Here is a 23,425-nt window from a genome sequence, read left to right as displayed (position 1 = left end):
TCCCCGAACTTCTCCAAATTCTCTGTATTAACTTCTCTAGGGCTCATTAGTAGTTGAGAAAAATATACACCCTCTGTTTCCAATATGCCATGTCTAAGATAATGTCATCCTCTACAAGAGATCTGTCCTGGCATACCATGCCAAATTAAAAAATAAAAACAAGGGGCCAGAAAGACAGTACAGCGGTAGAGCGTTTGCCTTGCACGATGCTGTTTCAGGTGAGATGGTGGTTCAAATCCCAGCATCCCATCTGGTCTCCCTGTGCCTGCCAATAGTGATTTCTGAGTGAGTGCAGAGCCAGGAGTAACTCTTGAGCTTGGACCCCCCAAAAAGAAGAAAAGTCTGGTATCACGAAAACCTGTCCAAGACAGTGGAACTAGATTAAAAAATGGATTTGAATGGCATGGCTATTTCCCTATTAAGTATAATGAGATTTGTGGTTAATTAGATATGGAGGAAAGAAAGCAACTGAAGAAGTTGTAAGGATTTCAGCTTGAAAAGGTGATAGAGAAAAGGCTATTCTTTGAAGCTAAGATATTGAAGGAGAGTGGGAGTGGGAGGGAAGATCAGTTGAAAACTCTACTAAATGCAACCCAAACAGGACAAATAACTACTGAGTCCCACAGGACTATGCTATGCCTGTGTGATATTTATGAAGAAAACATTTCAGTATTTACATATAGAATAATGAAGCTCGCAAGAAAAAGTATTAATCAGTATTGTGGGGTTCTCTGGAATCTTTGTTGCTGATTCTTAGTGGCAAATGCTTTTCCTGCAAAATATGCTGGTCACTGACTGAATCCCTGTTGACTATTAAACCTGCCCTTTTTTTTTAATGCTAAATTGGTTTTATTCTTTTTTAATAAAATCTTTATTTAAGCACCATGATTACAAGTATTATTGTACTTGGGTTTCAGTCATAAACAGAACACCCCCCCCTTCACCAGTGCAACATTCCCACCACCAATGCCCCCCCTCCTCTCCCCCACCCCCTGCCTGTATTCTAGACGGGCTTTCTACTTCTCTCACTCATTAACATTGCCTTGTTAGTTATTAGTGTAGTTATTTCCCTAACTGCACTCACCACTCTTTGTGGTGAGCTTCATATTGTAGCCGGTCCTTCTGGCGCTCATCTCTATTATCTCTGGACATTATTACAATATTATCTTTAATTTTCCTTAAAACCCATAGATAAGTGAGATTATTCTGTGTCTATCTCTTTCCCTTTGACTTATTTCACTCAGCATTATAGATTCCATGTACAACCATGTATAGGAAAATTTCATGACTTCAGCTCTCCTGATGGCTGCGTTAATATTCCATTGTGAATATGTACCACAGTTTCTTTAGCCACTCATCTGGTGAAGAGCATCTTAGTTGTTTCCAGAGTCTGGCTATTGTAAATAGCACTTCAATTAATATAGGTTGATGAAGGTATTTTTGAATTGTATTTTTGTATTCCTAGGGTATATCCCTAGGAGTATAGCTGGGTCATATGGGAACTCAATTTCCAGTTTTTTGAAGAATCGCCATATTGTTTTCCATAAAGGCTGGACTAGACAGCATTCCCACTAGCAGTGAATAAGAGTTCCTTTCTCTCCACATCCCTGCCAGCACTGATTATTCTTGTTCTTTGTGATGTATGCCAGTCTCTGTGGTGTGAGATGGTACCTCCTTGATTTGATTTGCATTTCCCTGATGATTAGTGATGTGGAGTATTTTTTTTCATGTGTCTTTTGTACATTTATATTTATTCTTTGAAGGAGTGTCTGTTCATTTCTTCTCCCTATTTTTTGATGGAGTTAGATTTTTTTCTTGTAAAGTTCTGTCAGTACCTTGTATATTTTTTATATTAGCCCCTTATCTGATGGATATTGGGTGAATAGTTTCTCCCAATCTGTGGGTGGGTTTTGTATCCTTTCCTTTGAGGTGCTTTGAGGTGCTCCTTTGAGGTGCTCCTCAGTTAAATATATTCCCATCTGTTTATTTCTGCTTTATTTTCTGCTACGCTCCCTGCTATACTCCTCAGGCCATTCCTTTTACCAGACTTTGCCCCTCTAAGTTTATCTAGAATGCTTAAACCTCCAAGGCAATGCACCATAGCTTATCTTATGACTCAATTAAGCACACATAACTATTCTTCAGGAATCTCAGGAAATCCTTTTATGCTTCCTTTGCTGGATTTCTTTCTCAGAAATTAAAGAGGGTGTTACACAGGGAGAACTTGTGAAGCCAGAAGGGAGAAGGATCCCTGGAGTACAGTAAAAATAAAGCTGTCATTAGCAAACTTGTAAAAAACTTTTTTGTCTTTTATGGTACATAGACCCAGATTATGTTTTTAAGAGTCTGGTTTTAAGTGGCTAGTTTGGAGGACTCATTGAGCCAAATCTCCAACCCTGGAGATGATTTAATTCTTTTAAAAAATGTTACTCTATTCATAATGTATATGTAATATCAGCAATAACCATATGATAGCAATAATATCTGTAACTTTCTTAGTGGTCTGTTAGCTTCTATATTTATATAATAGTCTCATATCAAAAGAATACAACGTGTTTCTTAAGATTCACTATCGGGGGCTGGAGCGGTGGCACAAATAGTAGGGCATTTGTCTTGCATGCGCTAACCTAGGAGGGACCGCGGTTCAATCCCCTGGCATCCCATATGGTTCCCCAAGCTAGGAGCAATTTCTGAGAGCATAGCCAGGAGTAACCCCTGAGTGTCACCTCAGGGTCTTTTGGATGAGGCCTAAAAAACAAAACAAAAAACAAATAAACAAAAAGATTCACTATAGTGGCAGTTTATTAAACACTTTAGTATTGATGGGCAATACATTTTTACATCAATACTATAAAATTTACACTACTGTAATAATATTGCCTAAACTATAATAAAAATATAATAAAATTCAAATATATTATTGGTTAAATTATATTTTGTTGAATTATTGATTATTCAATTTTATTATTTGTTAAATATTTTGCAAGAAGATGGAAGAAAATCCTAGCTTTGGTCCAAATGTTGTTTAGTTTGGAACGTTTGCAAGTTTTTACTGAGATATGTTTAAACTGAACAGTTATCATAGCTAAGTTTTCTCCTAGATAATGATATAATGTCAGAGAATGGGTCATCTGTATGACTATAGCCTTCCTTTAAATGCTATTTGTCAATGACCTAGTTGAAATCTTGAAATGGGTGAAGAAAGTTGAACTGGTGAGATCTGACTAGGCTAGTCTTGATTATGCTGTAGTGGAAAACTATCACCTAGGTTATGCCATAGTGGAAAACTATGACCAAATTCCAGTGGTTTCAACAGTATGCCTAAAATTAAATGCATAATCATTGAGTCCTAGTATTGCAGTCAAAGAACTGGTTTGTAATCTTTTATCACATAACTAATATGGTAATTCTGTTCATAATACTGCATAAAGGGTGAAAAGAACAATAATATATTCACTGGTGACATGTGAGTTTATCCTGTATATCTGTATGAAATACTGGCATAAAATATGTAACAATTCGGTGATGAAATTTTTAGTAAGTTTATGTATGAAGCATGTTTCCTAGATGTTGCTACCTATTATCTTTACTAGAGACCCAGGCTCATCAACATAACAGGAGAAAGATGAAAAACGAAAATTTATTATATTTTGTGTGTTAATATAAGTAAATAGGGTAAAATAGAGAAAGAAAAGAATTAGAAAGTTTTGTAAAATAAAGTCAATATCTTCACCCATAAAGAAAGACATTGACAGTGTCTTAATGGACTGCCTTTACTCACTTTTAGATCTAGAATTGATATCTTTCATTCTATCCACATTCTTTTAATTTACAAGTCACATGAGTTGGTATAAATTCCAAGAGGAACTGGAAACAGAAAGTTAAATATTTATGAACAAATGTAAATTTTAACAGTAAAAGAAGAAAGAAGCTTCCTTCTTTTTAACTTTAAGTTCAAGGAGATACAGTGCATACAGACAAAAACAAAGAGAGTCATAGGATATAATCATCTCCAAATACACATTGAATTTCTGAATTATATATTTTGAGAACAAAGTAATTTTAGGGAACACATAAATCAAACCACGTATTATCAATTAAATTCAAATAATTAAGTGACTTGCTATTAGATCATACAACCTGTAAGTGAGTCTTGTCACTTTTGGTCAGGCTTTGATGTCAGAGAAATACAAAGACTGAATTTTAAAACCATAATAATAATAATAAAGGCACAACTTGCATGAGAATTTTTTTTTATATTTGGGCCACACCCAGCGGTGCTCAGGGGATAGTTCTGGCTATCTGCTCAGAAATAGCTCCTGGCAGGCACGGGGGACCATATGGGACACCGGGATTCGAACCAACCACCTTTGGTCCTGGATCGACTGCTTGCAAGGCAAACGCCGCTGTGCTATCTCTCCGGGCCCGCAAGAAAATATTTTATATTAAAAATATCTGATTACTTCTTCATTCTATTTATAAAAATCTAATTGCTAGTAATCCCAATGAGAATAAAATTAAGTCCTTTTAGAACTCATATACTCAGCTGTAAACTTGGACAATCAAGACAGATATGCAAATGCTTCCTACTTCTCATTGAGGTCATGCTTCAAGAAATTGTCAAAGTAAACCCTGGATATATGCATCAGTTATTTGAATCAGTAGAATGATTGGCAAATTAATGAATGAGATCTAACAGAACCTGATTCATTTCCAGAATTCAATAAACATATGTCTTTAAAATTCCAAAGAAGTAATAAAAGACATGGCAAATATTGTAGTACAAATTGTATTGATTATGCACATTGACAATTCATTTCCCTTATGGTGGTTAGGGTTTCCAAGTGGTGCTGAGGGGATCTGAGAACCACTCTCAGCAATATACACACAACATAACCAGTGGTTCAATTCTGGAACCTGAAGGTGTAGTTCTTCTCAGTGTCTGGGATGCCAAGGACCACAAGATCCCCACCAGTGGTGCTCTGGAGGTCAGGAGGTGCCACTACATGTGCCCTAACTTGTGTAACATTTCCTCTGTCCATAATTAATTTTTCTTCTAAAGTTTATTACAATCAGAACTACAAATGATAAGTGGGCATGGGTCCCTTTATTACAAGATTTTTAAAATTTGAATCAGCATTTGTTTTTAAGAATCACAGAGATGAGAATTGGGAGGACCAATCCATAGTAGGAAGCTTGCCACAAAGAGTAGAGAGTAAAAACAGAATAGAGAAGGGTCTACTATGACTGAAACATGCATGGCACCCCTTCATTAATAGTGGTGCAAACCATAGTGTTACAAAAGAAGAGAGAGAATGAAATAAAATGCCTGCCTAAGAAACAGGCAGGAGAGGATATGTGAGAGGGGAGAGGGCATGAGGGAGAATGAGAGGGAAATGATATTTGTGATGAGAAATTTGCACTATTAAAGGTTCTTGTACATTGTATGACTGTAACTCAATCATGAACAATTTAACCTGTGGGGGGAAGAACTGTAGTAAGAACAACCTTTAAATATGATGTTTAAAAAACAATCAAAAAAGTATAAAGACCAATGGAACAGAGAAATAGTACAGAGTTTGAGACACTCACATTGCTTGTAACTGACTCAGTTCAATCTTTGGCACCACAAATGGTCCATCAATACCCACAAGAAACATAGCCAGGAGAGGCCCTGAGCTCAGCTGAGTGTGGCCCACTCTACTTCTTATCCCTCAAAAAAAGAAAAGAAAAAAAAACTAATAAATTGTACCTATAAGAAGCAAGGATATATCTATTATGAACTCTATATAAGCTTTCAACCATACTTGGATAATAGGATTGAAGTTTTAGGACTATGAGTTAAAAGAGTTGGTGAAAAATCATCCACTGTGAGTGTGTGGGTCTGTGGGGTCCTCTGTGATATGTGTAAAAGTAAGAAGTGAAATAGTAAATAATAGCATCCTATAAGATTTCTTCTCTTAAAGTGGTCTTAATGCAGAGTCTTTGGTCACTTTGCCCTAGGATCTATCTATATGGAGGCTCCAAACAACTCAAATAGTTGAGGAATAGCAGGTTTTCCATTAAACTAAGCTACATTTTCCCACCAAACATTTCTAACACTTGTACTTTGCTCCCTAAAGTAAAACAGGCCTTGATCATAATGGTCAAATCAGAGTGTGATATAGCTCTATATCCAAAGCAGAGATTTTAATGACACTGTAATCATGAGACCTAAATAACTACAATCACTGAGATTTGAAATGTGCATGTCAAGGTGGCAGCTGGGATGGGGAGTTTGGGAACTCTGGTGGAAGGAAGATGACAACTGGTAGTGAGAATGGTGTTTGGTTGTGAAATATTATATGCCTAAGACTCATCTATCAATAACTTTGTAAATCACAACTCTTCAACTTTAAAAAATAAAAAGAAATATTTTCAAAGGATTATTGCTTCTTCAACTATTCTTTTTTTTTTTTTTTTTTTGGGCCACACTCGGTAACGCTCAGAGGTTACTCCTGGCTATGCGCTCAGAAGTTGCTCCTGGCTTGGGGGACCATATGGGACGCTGGAGGATCGAACTGTGGTCCGTCCAAGGCTAGCGCAGGCAAGGCAGGCACCTTACCTCTTGCGCCACCGCCCGGCCCCTCTTCAACTATTCTTTCAAATATTTTCAAGTAGCTTATATGTTGTCATTCAAAAATTGACAATATATAAAGTACTGTACCTAACCATGTCAAAGAATTTATGCCACAAGTTTATTTTCTGCTCCCTACCTCGGGAGTCATATACACTGTATATACATAAACATATACAGATGTTTATGATGAGAACTGTTTTTGTTAAAAAAATTAATTTCAGCAAAGAAAGCAGTAAAATAAAGGAATAATAAGATGCACAGAAAACATCCTTAAAAGAATTTTGATTTTATATATGTTGTTGTCTTGCCATTACAATGAACAGAAAATTTTCAGAATTTTTGTTTGTTTTTGAGCCACAATCAGCAGTGCTCAGGGTTTACTTCTGGCTCTGTGCTCAGAAATTGATCCTGGAAGGTTTGGGGGAACATATGGCATATGGGATGCCAGGGATCGATCCTGGGTCATCAGTGTGCAAGGTAAAAACCCTACCCACAGTGCAATCACTCTATCCCAAAAAGCATGTTGTTTTTACATCTTGACCTCTTGTCTATATTTGAAGGTATGTGAAAGCTAACATTAAAGGGACATAGTTTCTTTAGTTTTTTTAGACCACATCTGGCTGTGTTCAGGGCCACATCTGGCTGTGTTACTCCTGGCTTTGCCCTTGGGATCACTCCTCGTAGGGCTTGAGGAAACCTATGGGATGCAAACCCTGGCTGGCCAGAACAAGGCTTAGTATCCAATACAGTTTCTTCTAACTTTTGTTTAACAATCACCACATTAAATGTCATATTTATTCATGCTTGGGAAAAAATAACAAAGATAAGAAACTCAGAGGACTAAAGTAAATTATCAGAGCCCAGAGATTACAGGATTTGAGAACAAACTAAGGGTGTGAGTGTTATTTTTAGCTAACAAAATGTTTGGTGGTTAAGAGAAAAGACAAAATTAAATCCATGAAAATCGCCTATTCTTAGAAACAGAGATCTTGATTTGCCTGGTTAATCCTAGATTCAGTGTATTCCATATATTTCACAATTAACAAGTCAGCAATCCAGTCCAACAGCATTGGTAAAATTAGAAACCTTTGTGTTGATCCCATTTATCCCAAACTTAAAAGATTCAGTACCTAGTTTTTATGAATAAATTTGCTTTCCTAAATAAACTTGATACTGAAACTGCTATTGCTGGTTAAATCTCTACTCTGGCACAAAACACAGTAGAATAATTCTATAATTAAATTATGGGAAATTCACCAAATGCTCTCTTCCAATGGTATAACCCATTCCAGTTCTACTGGGCTCTTGGTTACTTTCCAGTGCTTTTAGTATCTGTATTGATAAGAACTGCCACATTCATATTAGTATTCCTTAAAGTCAACTTTAAGGTAGCTACAGAGTTTAATTCTTCAATTCACTGACAGTGTCAGTTGTGTGACTGTGAAGAAGTTTTATAAAGTGTAAGATGAATTTTAGTAGTCCTTGTTATGAAATACTAATGCATAATATTGAAAGCAAATACACCTGTCATATAATAAATGCTAGCTGACTTTACCAATCTCAGACACTAAATAAACTCATAGTTAACTGTCAATTGTAAATTATTATACTGGAATTATATCATCATTTTGGGGAGTTTTTTTTTAAATAGAGCTTGTAAGATTTGGAGCAAAGGAGATGATGAAGTTAATCAGGGATAGATTTATATTTTAAAAGTTATTCTTTAGGATCTATTTTGTTGAAAACTAAGCTATTTTGCCAAATTTATGGCTAGATACTTTTCTTTCCTTTGCTGAAAATATTCAAGTGCATCACAAGAAATGGCTATAGTCTATGAATGAGTAATTTGCTATACAATGTACAGTTTTTAAGGAATAAAAAATAAAATCAGAACTTTAAAGTCATTAATTAGTAACACCAACAAATACAGAGCTGATAATTTACTTTTAGTTTGTTCCTAAAAATATACAACTAAAATACAAATTTAAAAATAACATAATTTTATTATATTATATATATTTCTAGATAAATAATGTGTATTTATATACTTTATATTATATATTACATATAAATATATAATATTAGTTATATTATATATAGCATATAATTTACTTTTAGTTTGTTCATGACTAAAATACAAACTAAAAAATAAACTTGATGTTTGGAGTTAAGGACAAAAGGTTATTAACAGGTTATCCAACTAATAGAGAATTGAGAACAAAATTATAAATAAATTCATAGATTCTTTTTTAAATATATAAAATTTTTATTTAAGCACCATGATTACAAACATGATTATAGTTGGGTTTCATTCATAAACAGAATTCTTATTATCATTTGCTTATCAAAACTTTCATCATGTACACAATCCCCTAGGAGAGACAGCGCCATGCATTAGCAGGGTGTAATAGGTTAATATTAGGTATGCATAATAACTGCTGTCGATGAGTGAAATATATTAAAGAAGTACCTATTCCAAGAGAGTGTATTTACTAGAAATGGTGCCTTGAAAACTTTCTCTGCTTTGGGGATTCAACCTGAAACTTACACATGCAAGGCACTGAACTGCATTTCTTGTTTCCTTTGGCCCATTCTCTTGAAAATCTGTATATATTGGCCACCACCAAAGGATTTGTGGTGACTTTCAAAGCAGATGTGCAATCATAAATTTCAAATGTTCTATTTCTACCTGTGCCCTTAAAGTGGTCTGTTGTGGCTGAGAGTTCAAAATATCTGGAGTATCACACAATAAAGTGTTGTTTTGTTTTTTTTCTTTTTTTGAGAATATAGTTACCAGCTCTTATATGGTGTCATTAAAATGCTATGGATCTTACACTTTATAACAAAGTTCAACTTGTAGGTAAAGTTTATGGCAAAATATTAACGTGTCCCTCAAGTTGATAAACTTATAAAGGAGGAAGTCAGGCCAGAATGTTTCTATCTCTTGACTAGACTCAGGTCAATGGACACTTTCTCAGACAGTTACCTTCATAGGACTTGTAATATTATAGATATTAACATAAATCTGAAAAACATCAACACAGTAACATTTTAGGCTGACTTCATTCTGATATTCAAATAAGTGACCATTTTACATAGCTGTTCATAAAATATCCAATATTTGAGTTCTAAAATTTAATACTAAAAATAATTCAAATAATACTAAAATTTACCTATTTTGAATTAGTTTTCTGAGGATTCCAAATAATCTTCATAAAATTTCTTAGTGATCTGCAACTATGAACACCCATTAAAATCACTTGAGATTTTTTTTATAATTTTTATTGTAGTCAAAGTGAATTACAAACCTTTCACAGTAATATTTAAGACACATGGTGACAATGAAGGAGGGGCATTCCCACCACATTATAGTGTTGTCTTCCCTTCATCCCCGTTCCCAGAATGCATCCCCTATCTGCCTCCTTTGCCCCTTAATGCTAGTGGAACTGTTCCCCACTTGCACAGCTTGTTGTAGATTGGGTATTGATTCTGTTGTCGTTGACTTTGGTTTTGGTGTTCGAGTCTGATCATTTTTTATTTTCATTAAATGTACATACGACTGTCTGTTCTTGGTACCATCTATTTTTCTCCCTCAATTTATGAAGCAAACAATGTGATTCCAGTAATGTGATTCTGTTGTAAATATATGAAAAGATAACAAAGAAGAGAAGAAAAAAACAGAAAAGAAGTTAAAAAAAACTAGGAGGTGTCCAGACTCTAGGTGTTATAAATACACATTTAGAAGAATAAAGGTAAAAAAGAAGGAAAAGGTAACAAAACAAAACAAAGAAACAAAAGGCAAAAAAAGAAAAACAAAACAGAAACCAATAAGGCAGTAACAACAAAAGTACAAAAAGAACAAAAAAAAAAAGAACAAACCAAGAACTAAAACCATCAACTATGAGAAAACTAACAAAACATAAGCAAAAAAAAAAAAAAAACAATAAAAAACAAAAACATTTTAAGTCTTGATAGCTCATTTCTTTTATTGCTAAAAATATTCCATTTCTGAATGTATCACAGTTTGCTTCTCCATTCACCGATTGAAGGTCATTTAGGTTATTCTCTAACTTGACTTGACAATTATGAATAAAACTCTTATAGACAATTAAAAAATGTCTTCTTCTCCTACTCTTCCTCCTCCTTCTTCTTCTACTTCTTCTCTCCTTCTCCTTCTCTCCTCCTTCTCCTCCTCCTTCTCCTCCTCCCTTACTTTCTCTTCCTCCTCCTCCACTGCTGCTGCTTCTTTTCTTCTTCTTCTTCGTCTTCTTTTTCTTCTCCTCCTCCTCTTCTCCACCTCCTCTTCTTCCTTCTTCTTCTTCTACTTCTTCTTCATCTTCTCCTTCTTCTTCTCCTTCTTCTTCTTCTTCTTCTTCTTCTTCTTCTTCTTCTTCTTCTTCTTCTTCTTCTTCTTCTTCTTCTTCTTCTTCTTCTTCTTCTTCTTCCTGCAAAGGCATAGTAAATATTGGAGAAATTAGAACGGGAATTTCCTAGAATTTCCTTGGCCTAAGAGATACAGGGTTTCTCTACCCTTGAAGCATACTGCCATGGGAACAGCTACATTTTCACACCTCAAGGTCTTTTATGGTGCCAGGAAACTTTCTGCTATTGTGGATGATGACATCATGCCTCTGTAGCTAGAGATCTTGTTATTTGCATCATATGAGGAAGGCTAGGAGTAAGTTTTTCTTTATGGTTCTAGTAGTTCTGTTCCATCACTGTTATTGTAATCAGTCTTCTGTAATTAGTGGTCTTGGTTTTTGTCAAGATCCTAAGACAAAGCCTAGGATAGAGCCTTTCAGTAAGGTTCCAGAAGTTCTGCTCAATCGCAAGTTTTCAAAGTTAGACCACTGGAATTAGAGATCTTGATTTGTATATGAATCCTAGGCTGAGGCCTAAGCTAGGAACTTTCTCATTGGTTCCTCGATAAGTTCTGTCCAGTCCATGTTTGTCAAAGTTAGTCTTCTGTAGTTAGCAATTTTGTTTTTTTTGCATTGAGCAAAGGAAGACATGTCTCCTGATTGCATCATACTGTTAGGTGGTGAGAAAGGGCAACCCTCTCTTTAGAGCAAGTTGTTGCCACTTTCTCATGTCAGGATGTCATATCAAAACTGGTGCAATTTGGTGCCAGAGCGGTATTAGGAATTTCCCTAGAGAAGTTTGGTTCCTAGTACTGTTGCTGGGACCTGTGTCAGTTTCACATCTGGGATCTATGGTTCTGGGTTGGACAGTCGCTGTCCAATCACATGGAGTCTAAGTTGGCTCTGCATGACACATGTTCAGAGTGGGAAGCATCCCTGTATTATTACAAGTATGGGTTCTTATCCCTAGTAGATAAAAGCTTGTTTCTGTGCATAATATTTCCCCTTATTTAGAGTGCCTTTGCAAAAGAGGATAGTGCCATATTATATTGCTGGTGGATTTGGAGGTCAGAATGATAGTCTGTACAATCTCTGTGCCCTGGTTTTAACCTGAGCTTTTACCCCAGGCAAGACTTTTTCTTGTAGGTTTTTGTATCAAGCAGAACCAAAACAAGTGAAGTTGAAGAGAGAAAGAGGAAAAAAAATGTTGTGCTTGGGGGCTAGAGAAACAGCACTGGTGGTAAGGCACTTGCTTTATATGTGGCTGACCATGGCTTGATCCCCCATACCACATATGGAGCCACAACCAGGAATAACCCTAAGCACAGTGGGATGTGACCCCAAATCTCTCTTCATCCAAATAAAACCTCTATTTTAGTGGTAACAAATAAAAACTAATAAGTTATGAAAGAAAATTACATGCCTATTAATGGGGAGATAATTTAAATGGTAGAATACGTGATGAATATATGCAAGATCCTGAATTCTAGTCATGACCATGTATTTCCTATCCCCTCCCCAACTTGGCCTAGCCCTAGTGATCCCCAAACACTGCCATGGTGGTTTTATGGCAGCTAAGTACTGTATATCTGGGTTCAATCACTGAATCAGGTGGATCATAAACATGAATTTTCTCTATCCCCCTTCTTAGTACTAATTGAAAAAGAATTGTATACCTGGACATGACTCTCAGATATTCTACTTCAACTTCGCTGGATCAGGATCAGACAGAGTAGTTCCTAAAAGCATCCAAAATAATTCTGCTGTCAAGATGGAGTATTGAGTTTGAAACCATTGTCCTCTTTGTTCTCTCTATGGCTAGAAAAAGTGAATCTTTGAGGACCTCAAAAAGCTCACATCTTTCTTTCCTGCTTTTTAGGTTATTTTTCATATAAAGAACATTTTTATGGAAACTGGGAGAAATAGCTATCCCCTGAATCTGACTTTGCTGCTCTCCATTTGCTTTCAAACTAGTGGTGTGCATTGTGTAAAAGAAGACCACAGAAGGGAACAACAGCACTTTGGAGGGGGGAGCAGGCTGGACTCAATCTTACTGCTATTCTGCTATTTGAAGTACAAGTTTACATGAAGATACACGACAAGAAGGTCATGTAATAAGGCCAAGCACTATTATCCTCAGAGGTATTAGAGAAGACTAGCTATGGTTTGGGGCCTAGTGAGAGATTACTTAGGAGGGGAAAAAATCTAATAATGACTGAGTGAAATGTGTATGATATAAGAGGTGGGACAACACTGATGTGGAGACCAAGTGACCAATGAGCCTTCAAAGGGCCTGCTATAATTGTTTGCTTCTTAGATTCAGCAATGTCATCTATGCTTTACCTTCTCTCCCAAAATATAAGCCAGTAAGTTCAGATACCACTTAGCCAAAAATGATTTTTTTCTATCAATGTGCTTATAACTGACACACACAGTCTTTACTTGTACAAACTGAACTCGCTTTACAGATGTTTTACCAAGTGAACCTCAAAAATGAAGAACCACTGATGAAAGTCTTGTGTGACTCCCCAGTATAGTGCTTACCCTGCATGCATAAAGTTATCCTTAACATTTCCCCATCTTATTCAGTGACCCCTGGTTCCAGAAGTGTGACTCACTAAGTATAACCCACTGCATTACACAAGTATGTGGCCTGACACTGCAATGGTAAGCATAACTACAACCAAAACTGAGATGGATGCTATTTCTTCTCTCTGAAGCACCTGGATATAAATAACAGTAACATGTAGGAAACTCAGATGAGATTCAACTCCAACCACCAATGATGTAATATTCACTTCATGCCATATCTGCTAAAAATGGTGACCACAACTGTGTTCCCTGCAAATTTTCCAAGAATGGTCAACTCAACTCCCAAATGTCCTTCCAGTCTTCTCTTTGGATTATTCTGATTCAAATTTCATGTGGTAGAAGCACCAAATCTAATGCAGCCTGAACAAAAGGGCTGTTTTAGTTACAGAACATCCTCTTAATAGTCCTGTTCTTTTTATGCTTTAACTGACACGAAAATGATGTAAATAAAATTAAACTAGAATCAATTATAGTTTAATTCCGTGTCAGTTCACAAGCACTGGAGTGACAAAACCTAGTAAAAACAAAAATTATATTACTTATAAGATATTTTCCAGTTATACTATGTCCCATTAATCCATTAATATCCAGTCTATTTACAAGTAACTGGCACACACTAAGAAAATACCTGCTTAATAGAGCTCACAGATAGAGATTTTACTGTATTTCTCTACTAGAAATATTATTTGTATATTTTTGAGGAAAGCTGGTTACTTTCAGAGATACTCCAAGGAAATTTGTCTAGTTCATCTCTTTCTTACTCAAATGTCCCAAATCAAAGGTCTATGGCTAGCATCTAGGGATTTAACAGCGATAAATTTTAAAAAATGATTCCATATTCACTGTAATCTAAGCTCTCCTTGAAACCTCTAGAGAAAGCTTTTATAAGAGTTTTCTGCTCTGAGTAGATGTGGAGCAGAACTTGGAAAGATGAATTATGCTCTCTGGATTCTTAAAGCAAGTTGGAAATGAAGCAACTTGAGATATTCAGCTCTTACTTCCTAATAGTCTATCTTTTTTCTTTCTTACTCCCCCTCCCATAGATCAAGATTTTTATGCAGAATGGTTCATGAATCACTTTTGCAAGTCACACATATATACAGAAACAACTTGAAAATTCAGTTTAAATGCTGACTATTGAGTAAATGCACTGTGTGTCATGGTAGCTATTGGGAATCATGATTCCTACGGTACTGAGCTATGTGAGTGATGGATGCTGTGTGGGATGTATATACAGACAGTGCTCTAGGGATCAAAGAGCAACCCTTGGTTTTTGTTTTTTGTTTTTAATTTATAAATGCATTCTAAGACCTTGCCAATGAAACAGAAACATTGAATCTTAGCAATCTTGTAAGGAATACAATTAGATATTGTAAAAGTTTTGATGTGTCTACCTGTTGTAAACAGGTCATTAATACACACACACATATATATATATACATACACCTCTCACTTTAGTGTTTACGTAATATGAACTTTTCAGAAAGGGCCTCTTAAAGCTCTATTGGATAACTGAGTAGTGTCCAAGGTTAAAGACTGGGGAGTAGAAAAGTCTTAAGAGGAACACATTTTAAAGCCTACTTTTAAGCACACAATATTGGTGATGGAAATGTTGCACTGGTAAAGGGGGGGTGTTCTTTACATGACTGAAACTCAACCACAATCATGTTTGTAATCAAGGTGTTTAAATAAAGATATTAAAAAAGAATGGGGGAATTATTTCTTCAAACAAAATTTGAAGAAAGTAAATTGCTTTTATTCAGATCTCAGTGAACTTTAGGAAAGCTTTTTTCCTTGCCCTCTAGGTTATGTTAACATTTTGGAACTACCTTCTAGCTACTTCAAGTCCAAGATCAGTACTGCTCCTTCATACTCTCTTCATTGATTATGTAACCTCTGGCCTAATAACCTCCAGTTCAATTTTTACCATTCAAGCATCAAGACATTGAAAACATTCCAGATTCCTAGAATCAATGAGGTTGCAGGGTAAGGAATAAAATTTAGTCATTCAATGCAAAGTTCTCCAGTATGAAATACCTATATGCCTTAAACAAGTTCAGTTCCTTATCCTAATAATTTAATGTTAGCTAAATTAAAAAACAAAGGATTGGAAGAGTTCACCACTACTTTCACTTTGTAAATGTTTCTGATAATGTTAAGGCTATTTTATTCCTGTGTTGTGCATCTGTTCAGGTCTCAAAAGAAAACCTGAAATTTTAATTTATTTCTCATTCTCATAATGAAGCTGTTAAATTTTACTACTTATATATCTCCTGGGTGAGATGCATGACCACTTCCTTCACAAAGCATCATATGGATTAATGCAGATTAGACAATGGATCATTTCTGTGTCTTTAGGAATATATCCTTTTCCCACAAATTATAGGGGACCAGAAGACACATTTAATTCAATGTTTGGTTAGGATAAACCAGAATCACTCACAGGTCTCATTCAGCTAAACAAAACAGCTAAATACAAATCTGTTTAATGTGCACTGAGAGATAAAAATCACTAGCAAAGCACCACAGAATAAAAGTTCAAGAGGAGGTATAGAGATAGATAGTAAAGGGGTTAAGGCACGATCCTTGCCCATAGATCACCCAGGGCAGATTTCTGGTGTTGCATATAGTTCTCTGAGTATCATCAGGAATGAGGCCTGTACAGAGTCAGAAGTAAGCTCTGAACATCTTCAAGCATGGCCCCCAAAACAAAACAGAAAACAAAAGAAGAGGAAAGAGCAATAGAGCAAGTAAATAGAGAGAGTGGAGAAAAAGAAACCAAGGTAAAATCAACCAGCTAACTAATTCAGCAAAGTTCTGACTTGGTGTTGGGTGTGAGACTGATGCTATTGTATTAGAAGCTCACACCTTGCCTGTGAAAACAGTCTCAGGCACATGTGACTGCTGAGGAGACTGTGGCTCAGGGTGATCAATGTCAACATCACCGCAGCAACAGCTAGATAACAAACGTCAATCATGTGGGCAAAAGAAAGTTGAGGAGACAGTACAAGAGAACAAAAAAAAAAGATTCTCTTTCTTCCTTGCTCAATTGCTTCTGTCTGTTGGCCAAACTCAACAGAGCATGCCAGTTTCTGACCTCTAGTCAATGAAAGCTGGGACTAAGGGGAACCACACGTCAGAATTATGATGGGCCACACCATGCTGCATTTTTTATCAGCAGCAGCCAGAATCAATTTTGATGAGGTTGATTTTATATCTGTCTCTTCTCTTTACAGCCTGGCAGAGTCAGCATTTCTGAATCTGCAAGTGCTTCATCATGATGACCAGTAATGAAGGAGATAAAAACACAATTATTTGTGAGGACATCTGAACACAGGATCAAGCACAAGTGGGATAAGAAGCCCTGCCCACTTAGTTCAAACCTTATGTTAGAGTAAAACTCTGTAGGGGAGCTTGGATTAGTACATATACAAGAATGATGTTCCCGATGTTAAAGATATTTAACAGGGAAGTCTAGCAGGAGGGGGTTTGGCAGGCTCCTGCCATGCTGGAGGCCTTCCTAACCAGGCCTAGTGGGGGTGCGGGACTTGGGTAACCCCAGCACCCCTCTACCACCTTGCTCCAGATCTCCAGAGCTTCCCCGGGCCACATGCCTGGGCAAGCCAGTAAGTTGGGCCCCTTGGTGGAGCTTGAAGGTACGATAGGCTTTCCCCGACTATCCATTCAGCTCCTTAAGGAGGGTCTGGGTGGGGCCTGAACTTCTGGCCTCCCAGCTTCTTGAAGTCACTGGTAATCTCTGTCCAGTCTATAATATTTTCAAAATCGCGTGGGGGCGACAGTTCCCCCCCCTCCCGCGTGCACAAGAAACATTAATAGTACTAATAGTACTCACTATCGCCCCGCCCCCTCCGGGTTTCTCCTGCCCCCAGAAGGTAAGGAAGCTCCGTCCACCCACGCCCACCGCGGGAATGGCCAAGCCCCGCCCCCACCGGGTTTCTCTTGCCCTCTGAGGGCAGGGAAGCTCCGCCCACCCACGCTGACTGGGTGAAAGGCCAAGCCGTTAGATACTGAGAGGACCACATATTCTAGCCGCCCTGGGGGTGAGGGAAGAGGAAATGGGAGGTAGGACAAAAACGGAGGTGTAGGGAGGACAATTTGGTGATGGGAATCCCCCCTGATTTTATGTAAATATGTACCTAAAATAGTATTGTCAACAATATGTAAGCCACTATGATCAAAATAAAAATTATATTAAAAAATAGTACTCACTATCATTGAATTATGTTTTTATATATGCAGAATGTCCATTTTGTACTCTGCCCTTTTGCATACCCCTTCATAAGATCATATTTCTCTTTAACTTCCTTAACTCCTATCATCATTACTCCTCATTTACCCTTTCTAACTTAAGTACTGTAGAGTCCTAAGTCACAGATCAAAGTGGTGCCCTGGAGTTAACACCCACCCAACTATTTTAAAAGGCATAAAAAGGACACTTATGTCTCTTCAACATTTTATGGGTGTTTTCTTTGATGGCTATAACTTTTGCTGAATATTTTCTTATACAGTGATGATTCCCCCCCCCCCCATGTTTTTATCTTCTCTTTGTGAACTGTTCAATATGGAATTTGGTGTGAAAGAATCCCTCAGTTTAATGCTTATGTTTGAACCAAGTCATGGGTATTGTTGGAAATGTTCTTACTCCCCCATATATCTGATAGCACCACGTGGCTTTATTTCTTGTTTGCTTAGGCACACTAAAATGGGAAAATACTATACATACCAATAAGTTCTTATCTAATAGAGATGGGAACACACAAATCTTGTAGTGCAATGAGACCTTACACCCTGAACATTGACATAAAGACCTGGTACAGTCCTCAGAAGAATGGGCATTCTCCATTCACCCCTGATCTAGAGAAGACATCTACAAAACATCCAAAGTTGTATATAACATCACCTGGAGGCATTCCTCTACCTGGGAAGACCCTACAGCTGCTCTGATATCAATCTACTCAAAAAAGACTTCCCTTAACACTAAGAAGACTTAACAAAAACAATAACCTGCTTACTGGACAGGGCTTGCTGTATTGCCCCTTAATTGTGAGGTTTGTCTATAACATCACCTGGAAGCAATCCTCTACCACGGAAGACCCTATCACTGCTCAGACATCGTCCTGCTGAAAAGAGACTTCCCTTAACAATGAGAAGACTTAAAAACGACCTACTTACAGGACAGGGCTTCCTGCATTGCCCTTTCATGGTGAGGTGAAACGAGAAGACACTCCACATCATGACTTCAATTTAGGATATGCAGATTCCAGAATCTTTAATACAGAAACATGATACCAACAACAGAGACTGTGTGAAAAGTGTGTTGGCACTACGGACAATGTCTTGGATCGGATGATAACTTGCCTGAAGCCTAGAGTTGGTCTTATGCCAGGAAACGTCAGGGGTAGGATCTCTTTGTATTTAGGCCAAGGTTATTCCTTTCCATGCCTCTCATATTTTGGTGGGCCTATGCAAACAACAATTGCCACTCTAATACCGTTTTTACTGTGCTCCTTTGACTCTAATCCTTAAAATGCACCCACTTAAAATTTGAGGTAAACTTAAGCTAATATGCATGTACATGGAAATGTAAAAAATACTATGCCTCTAATGTTTAAGGAGTTACATAAGTTTTATGGCTTTAGATTGCCTTGTATGCTGTTAAGAAATATTATAATGTGCTACAATCTGGGGACTTGAGGGACAAAGTAATTGTACATGGATTCTGTTTTATTTATCTTAACGTTCTTTGGCTGAAAGTTCAAAGTTAAGATATCAGCAAGGGGACTTCTTCTGAGAATTATGTTATGGCTGATTGTCCTTCCACTGTAACTATACCTTGTCCTCTTTCTTTGCATCTTTTGTTCTCATAATTCAAAATAAAAAAATAAAAAAAAAGATATTTAACAGCTTAAGAAGGTGGTTTTGTGTCCTGCCCTATGTTCTGGGTTCAGGCCTCATATCAGCTCCTCATTCACTAGTCTTGTCCCTTAATGTCCATGTATGTAGTCATAGTTTGTTTCTCATTAATCTTATGCCTCAATATCCACTGAATCCAATGACCCTTGAAGATTGATGCTCTAGGGTCTGCTGATCTGCTTCTAATACACTATGGTCTTGCATTCTCCAATCTGGTGCTTGCTGTTCTTTGTAAACTTTGGTTCCTCATTGGTCTTTTTTCATGGACACATGGGTGAAAGAGTTGTTTGGAGTCTTCCATCTGGTGAAGGGACAAAGAGAAGCTATTCGCTATCTGTGCATTGGTATACTGCATAGGGCACTTGTACATCCTCTGCTCTCAGCCTCTTAAGGGTTCTTTCTGCTGTAGCCATTTTCTTTGAATTATCTGTCAGCTACATCTAGTATAGGCAAGGTTTAAAATAAAAAAAGTTATTTAACTAAATTATCTGACAACCTTCTCTTTCTCACTCCACTTCCACTATAACACTTAGTTATAGGATCACTTAATTAGGATCACTCACCCTCCATCTTGCTCATTCCCAGCATAAAATTATACATCTACGGATCTGCGGCACTTTGCCTAGCTCTATACAAAAATGTATTTCCCTATCTGCATAGCATTGGACTAGTAATTGCTTTGGACAATGGATTCTTAGTAGATGTGAAAGAAATGGCTTTAACTGTGCTGACATAATTTTACCTATTACAACAAGGAGCAGAAGATGCCACTGATGCCACCACTTTAGCAGAATTCAAATAAGGGAGTAGAACTGAAATTTCATCTTGTAGTCTGAAGAAAAGCAATTCATGCAACTGGTCACATTAGCAAAATAATAAACCTTATCTATTTCATTTTTTATTTTTGTTGTTTTGTTTTTTGGATAACACCCAGAGGTGCTCAGTACTTACTTCTGTCTCTATACTCAGAGATGACTCCTGATAGAGCTTGAGGTACCACATGGGATACTGGGGATAGAACTCAGGTTGGCTGCATCCAAGGCAAACTATTCCAGCCTACCACTATTATTCTAACCAATCAATTTTTATATATATTGTGCAAAATAATTATAGTACTAATGGTTAATATTTACTTCTAGTAAGCAGTTCATAGTCTAACATTGTGAGTCTTCCATTTGAGATTGAAACTCACAGCAATTGCCATCTGGAAGGACCAAGCCAATTGTACACCTGTAAAACTGAAGTTGAGTGGTTTGCAGAATAATAGCTAAACTATTCTTGCCTTAAAATTAACTATTTTTATGTAGCCTGGAGTTTATAAAACTTAATAGCTATAGGCTTCATATATTTTGTTTGTTATCATTGTTGAATAGGATGTTGAAAGCACATCTCTTAGAAGAAAATAAAACTTACACACTCATGACATGAAGCTCACCACATAGAGTGATGAGTGCAGTTAGAGAAATAACTACACTGAGAACTATCTCAACAATGTGAATGAATGAGGGAAATAGAAAGCCTGCCTTGAGTACAGGTGTGGGTGGGGTGGGGTGGGGAGGAGGGAGATCTGGGAAGTTGGTGGTAGGAATCCTGCACTGGTGAAGGGAGGTGTTCTTTACATGACTGTAATCATACAACTGCTCTCATGTTCGTAATCACGGTGTTTAAATTAAGAAAATTTAACAAACAAAAAGAAACTTATACACCATGGTTCTTTCCTTCGTTGAATACAGGCACCAAACTAGAACTGTTTAGTAGTAGAAAGTTTGATTGAGTTCCAGTATGTAGTAACATACGTAGATATGCCAGCTCTATCTTATTCAATCTCCTAACCACTCCCTCCTGCTTAACATAAGAAAAACTTACAAACTATTAATCAATTCAGTTACCTAAATTAAATATTAATAAGACAAACCTTATATTCAGTCCTTTGTATGAACGGTTTTATTCAGAAGTCACAGACATTTCTAAACCATGGGCAACTATAATTCTAAATTGCAGATTAAAATATGAAGACTAGAGGGATTTTTCTAATGATACATATGTGCTTAATATGCCAGAATTTTAATGTACCTCTTATTAAGTTCAAATCAATCCAGCTGGGGTAAATCCACAGACCAATGAATCAAATATGAGACTCAAAACCAAAGAAAATATAACTACTGATAAATCCTGAGCAGTCAATTTATGCTTTCTAAGTTAGATTTCTGCTAAAGATATCTTCACTTACACCAATTCTCAGCCTTATGAATAAGAAGTGTACCTAAAAGAAAATAACATAAAAATAAGGATGAATTCTTACTCAAGTTTTTACACACACACACACACACACACACACACACACACACACCTCCTCTTTAGTAATGGGATCTGCGGTAACATATCAAACGCAAAACTAAGGAGTCAGAAAGAACTGGTTGTAAATTTCAGCTCATCCATTTAAGCTTTAAATTTTCAATTTAAAAAATCTAGGACAATACCTCTCAACTACAACATAAATTAGGTTTTTTTAGAAGCTTAACCAGAGATGAGCATTTACATCATTGAGAAATCATTCCAAAGGGAATATATAAATTGAGCAGGAGAATCACAAAATAAAAATTAGAGCAGTTGGGGCCATGGAGATAGTGCAATGGATAAGGCACTTGTCTTGCATGTGACTGACATGGGTTCAATGCTCAGCACCATAGATGGTTCACTGAGTACTGCTATGGTCTCTAAAGATAAAGCCAAATAAACCTGAGTGCAATCAAGTGTGGTTCCCCACAAAAACAAAAACAAAAAATTGAGAAAGCCAGTAAGGAATGAAAACTCTGGAAACAGTCTTGCAAAGAGTTTCAATCTGATCCTGACAAAAATTCTATGCTATAAATTCTGCCAAGGAGCTAACTCTACAGTAAGGAGTTGGGCATTCATCTCTTTGCCTCCTTTAGTACTAGAAAATGGTTGTGAGAAGGAAGGCTAGTGTACATTCTTCAACACTTTCATCTCCACAGAGAAAGCTCTACTAGCTTAAGGGAAACACTAACACAAACAAACAAAATAAAACAAAACAAAAAACTCCAAGTTTTTCCTATTAAAAAAAAGAGCATATTTAATATTTAATCTTGATAGTACACAATATGCAAAATGAGTGAAAAATGTAGCAAAAACTGAGTGGTGCACCATTTTTTAATTTTTTAGAGAGTTTGAGCCACATATAACTCTGCTGACTCCTGTGTCTATACTCAGGGATCACTCTTGACAGGGTTTGTGGGATGATATGCAGGGATTAAACTAGGCTCAGTTATGTTCAAGCAAGTGTTTTACCTTCTCTACTCTCTCCCCTACCCAGTGTACTATGTCCCACCACAAAAATACATTACTTTTCTTTATGGGAAAGTATAGATAGATAGATAGATAGATAGATAGATAGATAGATAGATAGATAGATAGATAGATAGATAGATAGATAGATAGATGGATGGATAGATAGATAGATAGATAGATAGATAGATAGATAGATAGATAGATAGATAGATAGATAGATAGATAGATAGATAGATAGATAGATAGATAGATAGATAGATAGATAGATAGATAGATAGATAGATAGATAGATACTGGGTATTTTTGTAAATAATATATTTTCATATTATTGCTGTCATTATTTTTATTACATTTGGTGTTAGTATCATGTAAATCTTTCCCCCCAAAATCATTTTTTAATTTTATGAAGCTTCATTTATTTTTGTGTAAATTTTGTGTAAATTTTTGGATAAATGTGATGTTTTACAAATGTATATACTATTAATTGTTCTTAGTACATGTTCTCCTCATCCTCAATCATGTTATAGTACCTTTACCCTCAAACAAAAAAATCATTTTAAAGATGATCTCTTCAGGTCCGCAGCCAACAATCCCAGTGTTTCCATCCATG

General features: G+C 36.5%; 1 pseudogene; it reads right to left on the bottom strand.

The window, feature by feature from the left end:
- Positions 1-23,425, bottom strand: part of LOC126011805 (tRNA (adenine(37)-N6)-methyltransferase-like) — a 63,822-nt pseudogene that overhangs the window by 8,003 nt on the left and 32,394 nt on the right.

This window comes from Suncus etruscus, chromosome 6 (assembly GCF_024139225.1).
Source record: "Suncus etruscus isolate mSunEtr1 chromosome 6, mSunEtr1.pri.cur, whole genome shotgun sequence".
In the NCBI taxonomy this organism is placed as follows: Eukaryota; Metazoa; Chordata; class Mammalia; order Eulipotyphla; family Soricidae; genus Suncus; species Suncus etruscus.
The sequence above is the reverse complement of the archived record's forward strand: the minus strand, read 5'-3'. Positions and strand labels throughout refer to the sequence as shown.